The sequence below is a fragment of the Drosophila bipectinata genome, chromosome 3R (genome assembly GCF_030179905.1).
Source record: "Drosophila bipectinata strain 14024-0381.07 chromosome 3R, DbipHiC1v2, whole genome shotgun sequence".
Taxonomy (NCBI): domain Eukaryota; kingdom Metazoa; phylum Arthropoda; class Insecta; order Diptera; family Drosophilidae; genus Drosophila; species Drosophila bipectinata.
Genome location: NC_091739.1, coordinates 14,518,856 through 14,526,535, shown reverse-complemented (window position 1 = coordinate 14,526,535; position 7,680 = coordinate 14,518,856).

Genomic DNA, 7,680 nt, shown 5'->3' with positions numbered 1-7,680 from the left:
TAGGCAAATGTTTAAATTTGTGGCCTTTTTACCTGTTTGCTTCTCAAGTGGCCAGGGGCGTTCATATACGGTACGGTACGTCGGTGTACATCGGTGTACGTGTGTGTGTGTGCTTTGTGTGGCGGAGGAAACGGAAGCCGACATTGACACAGTTTGAAATTAACATGAGCCTGGGCCGCCATGCTGAAGACCAACTCAAATCTTGAATGCCTTCTAGCGTTTGGCCCCATTTCTCAGCGTTTAGCTGTCCACCTATTTCATGTTGTTTTTGGTTTTCCATTTCATGTCTGCGTCTTCTATTTTTTTTTCTCATCCCCCATGCCCCCCACCTTCCTCTTTTTTTGGCCCTTTCACATAAGTGCCACCACTAAACGTTTCGTTGTGGTTCCACCAGGGGGAAAGATGGTGCACTGTAAGAAATCTGACCTCTGAAACCTGAATATATAATCAGAAAAAATCGTACTATACTATTCCTTATATCAAAACTGTCTTAAAATTTATTATCTTATAGAATTTTTTGAATAATTAGATAATATTTAAAGTGTATCCATTGCACGGCAAGGGCACATTATTTGGGGAAAGCGGGTCGGCCGCCTACTACGCCCTGGCTCCGGCTCCGGCCCCGACCAGAACCGGCCTCGTCCAACGCACCACCTTCTTCCTGGTCGCCTTTGTGTGGAGGACATGCCGTGCTTGCCACACAGACACATGCACACATTCGACGCTCACCTGCTCAGCAATGGCAACTTGATTAGACCAACATGAAATTAAGTAATTTTGCCGTATTGTTTAGTGTTTCTGCTCTGCGAAAGAAGGCGATGCCGGGCAGGAGCGGAAACGAAAGGACACCACAATGGCGACCGAGAACAAAGAGGGTCTGGGGCTCGGGTCTCGGGCCGGGAGGACAAAAGAAAGCACCAAACAAACCGCATTTAATGAAAACATTTGTATCTCAGCCGAGGATGAGTCTCCGATTTTGGACAACACTGACAGCCGTCTGGAAGATGAAAAATAAAATAGAGAACCATGTGCCCTGAAAATTGCTATAATAATGACATAATGATTCTAGAAATCATATAAAATTCCATTTGCACCCAACAGAGTGCAGGACAAAAAGTTAAGCTTAAAGGAAAGCCAGCAGAAGCCCTTTAGTATTTTATAATAATGGTCGGAATTCTTGGCCTCATTTCGCATGCTGAAAGAAGCTGGTGCATGCAAAATGCATGCGTCATGTGCAACTTCAACCAAATTGCATTTGCCTCTATCTCTATCAGAGCACTGTGCCACCCACAATTCCATTTTGGCATCGCATCGTCCGTCCACTTACGAGTAAATCATCTCATTTAGCATAATCAGAACCGGAAGCAGTAGCAGCAGCAGCAGCAGTAGAAGCTGAAACGAAATGCATTCCCAGATCGTAAATTGCGAGTAAAACAATTTTAGAGCGAGATTGCAAATAATCCGCCAAAAAGCTGAGTTTCTTTTGAAATTCAATTCTCTCGGAATGTACCGGAATGGCCGCTAGCCGAAAGCCCGAGCCGTAGAACCGTAGAGCCACTCTACCCCGTCTAATTGCCACGAGTCTTAGGTTCAGATTCCCGGCCCGGAGAGTCAGTTGCAGATGCCACTGGGCCAGGTGCAGGTTGGGTGTTGCAAATTGCGGCGCACAGGGCAGGCCAGAACAGGTGAGTAAACCGTTAACCCTTCAACGCCCGCCTCCTGCCTCCTGCCTGTTTGGCGCTCCTGTTGCAACTGGGGATTAAATCAGCTTGCCCCTAAAAATAACGCAAGCTTGTCATGCATGGAGGTGGCAGCCCCTAGGTGGGCGTGGCCCTCGTCTGTGTAATTTACTATTATTTTTTAAGCACTTTCCTTTTATGCTCCTGCCACTGCCACATACACAAATTTTTATTGTTTGTTTCATTTGGCATTTTGTTTGTTTTCCACTAGCGTCCTTCCGCTCCTTACCCCGGCTGCTCTTTTTCATTGTCTGAATATAAAAAGGGCAGGGAAGGTGGGGATGAGGATTGGGGATGGGTTGTGGCAGGGTAGGGGGTGGCAGAGACCCCGCAGTTGCACGTGAGAAATTACACATGTCCTCCACTGTTTTCAGCATGTCTGCATGCGATTGCAGCAGGAGTATCTGGATCCCGCTATCTGTATCTGTATCTGTATCTGTGCTCGCATTCGTATCTCAGACTATTTGTTTGTTCTCTCATTCCGTTGTTTGTTTATTTGGTCCTTTCTCGTCCTTTTTTTGGCCAGGAGCTTGTATGTGCTGGCTGCCAGATTTATGTTTTGCCAAACGGAATTTGTCTCGTGTATTTTAGTGGGCGGTGAATGGGTTGGGGAAACCGAAACCCCAGCTTCCAGCATCCTTCCATCGAATTGCAAATTGATGACCCGAGATTTTCGCTGCAGTTGCAGATTTCCTTCAACCAGCCAGCCAGCCAGCCAAATTGAATTTACTGCTTACCGTTGGCTCGATTTGCTTTTGGCGGAATCGCTTGCGTAATTATTTCCACGTGCTTTGAGGGTCATTTCGGAATTATTACATTTCCCACCCGCCGCCAAACAAAGGGCTTACATAAGGCCAGGCCTTTCTTTCAGGCCACTCTTCAGGCCGCATAAAATGAATTTTAATTTGACCCGCCACTCGACCCTCGCCACCCTGCACCACCTACCCATCACCCAGCCATGTCGACAGCCTGAAACTGACCTTCCGACCGAAATTCCAAATTCCGAATTCTTTTTTGTTTACATCCTGGAAGCATTGCAAACAAAATACTAAATAAGAAATTAGAACTCTGTCTCTGACTGCACTCTCAATGCCCTGAAATATTTACGGGGTAGAGCACTATCTTAATATATATCTTAATAAGCATTAAATAAATAAATCTCCGAGTCGCAGTCATCTGATGCTGTCAGCAGTAGATAAAAACTTGAATATAAAGTGAAATTATCATTACTTTAATATCACAAACTAAAGAGATTAGATAAGGGAAATTAAAGAGATTTATAAAGACTTTATAGCATTTATGAAGATCTTAAAATATCAAACAGGGCTAAGACCTGAGTAAATTGCAGCAGTATTATAATCATAAATATTTATTTATGAATTATTGGTAATAAATAGTTGTTTATTATTTATTGAAAAATATAATAAAATTAAAAAATATTTTTATGATTTATTTATAAATTTTCCTGGCAAAGACGATAAAGTAGTAGAGAGATCCTCCCTTCTGGCCAATATAGGCCGCTTTTGGCCAATCCACATATGCAAACACATATGCAAAGTAAATACCAGACAAACGGATGGTATAATAACAATTATTGCCTCGCCGGCCCAATTTTACAATCCCCACTTGGCTCGGATCTCTGGCGGGCAGGGTGACAGCGGAAGCTGAAAATTTCATTGATTTTGGCAACGACGGAAGCCATGAAAAAGCCACCAGTCAGCAGTCAGCAGGAGGACTTCTGGGCCAAATATTTCGGCCCGGCCAAAAGGAGTATGGGCCACTTGACTATGGTAATTTATATCTTTGGCGACCTCGCCCTCCAATGGGTGGGCGGTTGGTTGGCCCGGCGAGTGGATGGATGGGGCGGGCTGATGTGTGAGGTCTAGGCTAAGGTTATGGCATGACCGGGCCAAAACATTGTCAGGAAGTTTGTCTAAACAACAACTGCGGTACTTTTCGTTTTTTCTCCGTTTGCCGCATTCCCATCTGCGTCACTTTCACTGCAAACCGTTTACCAGATAACCGCAAATGTTTGCCAAAAGAGCTTCTGATAAGCCGAAGGGGTTTTCTTATCACCAGCCCCCCCTCCAAGAGGGGGCGGGTCTATGAACGACCCACAACGGAGCTTGATTGCCGGCTGGCTCTTTGGAAAATCAAAATTTATTCAATTGCCTTGGCATTTGACAGGCCTCGATCCGAAATGCAATTAGCAATTGTGGATTGTGGATTCGACCCGTTCGTCCAGTGTTTCTCTGCACAAAAAGAAAATCTTAGTCACTTTGGATTTCTACAAATCTTGAGTCTGTAATAAATCATTTTAATTGGCCATCAAAACAACTAAGAAATAGATTTAATTCTCTTGAGTAAGCTTTTTATACATATTTGCCTACATTTTTTCCGACTGACATCTTTCTTTTGGCTCATTTACGTTGGGTAATTGTCTTTATCTGACTGTGCCATCTGCACTGCGCCATAATCTCAACGCTTCATGACATAATTTTCATATTTAATTTCTCTGGCTCACTCTGATTAGACAATCTCCAGGGGGCCGGTTGCATTCGCCTGTCCAATCCGAACGGCGGGTTCAATCGAGTTCAAGGCGCGTAAATGTTCGCCCGAATAATTTGCAGCTTGACAAGCATATGTAGGTACACACATCCCCTCGGACAGGCAGTTGCGGTTCATTTACAACAATCTCACATGGAAACCACAAATTTTGCGCCACATAAAACAGCCGGGCCAGAAGAAAAGCAATGAAAAACACAGATAACCGAGACGAACACAAAAAATCGAGCTTAAACAAACAAGAGGCCGCAACTTCCAGGCAGCGAACATATATTTGTTGGTTTTTCTTATTTTTTTGCCATCCAACTAATTGCTATTAATAAAAAGAAATAGCGCCGCTCAGCTCCCAACGCTATTTTCAAAGTTATGGCAGCAGGTGAGACGCTATTAGACGGCGTCTTGGGTGGCCTGATGGAAGTGGATGGAAAGCCATAGTAGTCCGATCAGAGTGCCCAAAAGGCACAACACCCAGAAAAAAAAGGGGCGATCGAAGGTGGGCGTATGGAAGCGTCTTGACTAATTTCCTGGCAACATCATTTAAATATTTCTCTTAGTGTAGCCGCCATACAATAGGCCCTTGCTCTTGTTAGCCCAACATTATTTGGCTGTGGAAAGTGTACTACCTTAAGCCGAGTCCCATTGTCTGAGACTCGGAGAGGAAAGCTGGTTAGCCAAATGGGAACTCATCTGTGATTATGCCTTTATGGGGCTTCCCACACCTGTTGATCGCCTGCATTCCACGGGGCAAACTCCGCACGACCACGATTCGGCACTGGCACCAGCACCAGCACCGGCATCGTCTCCGGCTGTGAAAAACCAATATACAGATGCACGTAAATTCAAATTTATTGCATTAACAGCCACTAATTGTTTAAGTTGCTTGCAATTAAACACGCGCAAATACGAGCAGCGCAAGCTCGTAAAAAATGCCCAAAACGCTCAGCGAAAAGCAAATACTCTGACGTACGTACTTCAAGTCTATTGACAAGTATGCTGGGCTCTCCACAATTAGTTGCTTCGGTTGCTATGAGTGCCTTGTAGTTGACACGGCTGAGTATGGAAAAACATAAATATTAAAGTTTCATTTTCCAATAAATCACTTTAGTTGTTGGGAGTCTAATTTTAGAATAAGAAAGGCAAAGTTATTACATATATTACTAAAATAATTTCAATCTTTAGTAGCCACTCGACTGGAGAAAATCTAGTGAAAATCTTTAGAGAACTTTCTGATCCAGGTTCCAGTTGGCTGGCCAAAGTGTGACCCGCATGCCAAGTACATTAACCCTAGACAGCTACATTTGAGTTAAAAGTTTGTTAAACTAATTACAGTGGAGCTTCTGTGCCGGCACAAGTTAGTTGCGCAATCTTCTGGTAAAAGGCGGATAGATATCTGTATCTGTAGCCACTGACAGTTACTCAACTTTTAGATGAAATAACAATAAGACGATTAATTATAGGAGCATCGACTACGGCAAATTGCCTGTCTGCAACTCTGTCGCTTTTTGTTTGACAAAGCCAAGCAAAACATTTCGCACTGTTGGGGCGGAGTGCATGGGCGTGAGGCACATGCAAGCGGCATGCAGGCTGCGGCATGTGGCAAGCCATTGCCATTGCCATTGCCACTGACAGTGGCAAGAGCATACAGCAAAAGCAACACAAGAGCAGCAGCCAACATAAACTTGGAGATACAGGAAACACAAAACAGCGGAGGTAGTAGATAAATTTGAGCAGCCTCTTGCAAGCGTGCGACTCGAATATACAAAGCAGCAACATAGGTTGTAGCAACAGCAACACTAGCAACAGCAACAGCAACAGCAACACGAACAGAAACAGCAACATCTACGGCAGCTGGCTAACCACTTGAAGCACTTTCGTTTTCATCTGATCGCCAGTCGGGTGGAAAGCGCCCGTTGTTGGTTGGTAATGTAATGCGCGCATCTTTAAGATACGCCACAAAGTATCTGCTGTTGATGCTGCCGCTGCTGCTGCCGCTGCTACAGCATTTGCATGCCCGATATCGATCAGCTGTGACGCAGTGCACCCATCCTACCATTTGTCTAATTGTCGAGTTTCTCGAACTCTGCCAGAGCATCCACTGGCCACATGTTGCTGCCGCTACTACCTCGCTATGATGCAATTGCAATTGAATAACAGCGGCAATCGCTGCATCAGTGAAATTGCAGCCCCTGCACTCGACCACCTCGATTCAAGGTCCCGAACTTCGATTTCTCCCGACTCTCCATCCGACGTGCCCAGTCTGCTTGGCCTGACTAATTTCGAACCCGTGCTGACCCGCAACGCTTCCGTCGATTGTCATCGGATCGGAGGCATGCGTAAAAATTTATTTTTACCCCGGCTACTACTATTTTCGTTTGCAGTACGAATTCAATTAAGTTCCCAAACATACAACGATTATTGTTATTATTATTTCTATCAATCTATCTATGTATTTATATATTTTTTTTCGCAACGCGTCGGGAAAGTTCCCACCAACTGTCGAGCGGGGAATTTTTCTTCAAGCCGTCTTGATATTTTTTTTTTTAGTTTTTTCGGGCTGATTGGGCAAGCGATTTTCGGTTTTCGAATTTTTCTGATTTTGATTATCCGACGCCGTCTTCGTCAACCAGGGGGCATGTACAAGTACCAGTAAAACACGGCGCCTCTTAATTGAACAACAACAGCGATGCCGGCCAAATGCCAACGCCCACCACAACAAATTGACAGGCCAAAAGCAGCGTCTTGGCTTAAATGATCAATCGGCTGCACAAACAAAACTGTAGTTGATGCACTTGAGGAAAAAAAGGTGTGTTTCTATTTAGGCAGTAAGGCTGCTATTACTTCCTCAAGAGGTAACCACCTCTTCTACATAGTCCTCCGTTTTCCCCAGTGTAGTGTTGCTGCTGTTGGATTTGGTGTTTCTGATGTTGCATTAACAACTTCCCCATTGGATGCAGCAGCGGCAGCACCAAGCAACATGACTTATGAGTTTGTGCATCAACACGGAATTCAAGTTGTTGTTGCTGTTGCTAGTACATATAGCTGCTGCTGCTGGCATCGTGGGGTAATGAAAACGAAAGTAACTCGCACTCACATACAAACACTCACTCACTCACTCACTCGCTCACTCAGTTACTGACTAACTCATTGGATCGGGCTGGCCGGGCAACCCACTCGGTAAATCATTTACAGCAGCCACGGGGGACGATCGTAATTATGCACATTTTAATCTAGATTTAATCGCAATTAAACTAATCACTTGACATCTTACATTGAAACAGGCGTTGAATAGCTGCCCGCTAATCACTCACTTAAATGGCAGACATAACCAGCCCTGGGATAAGGTAAAAAATGTACTCCAAATGCCACAGTGACAGAA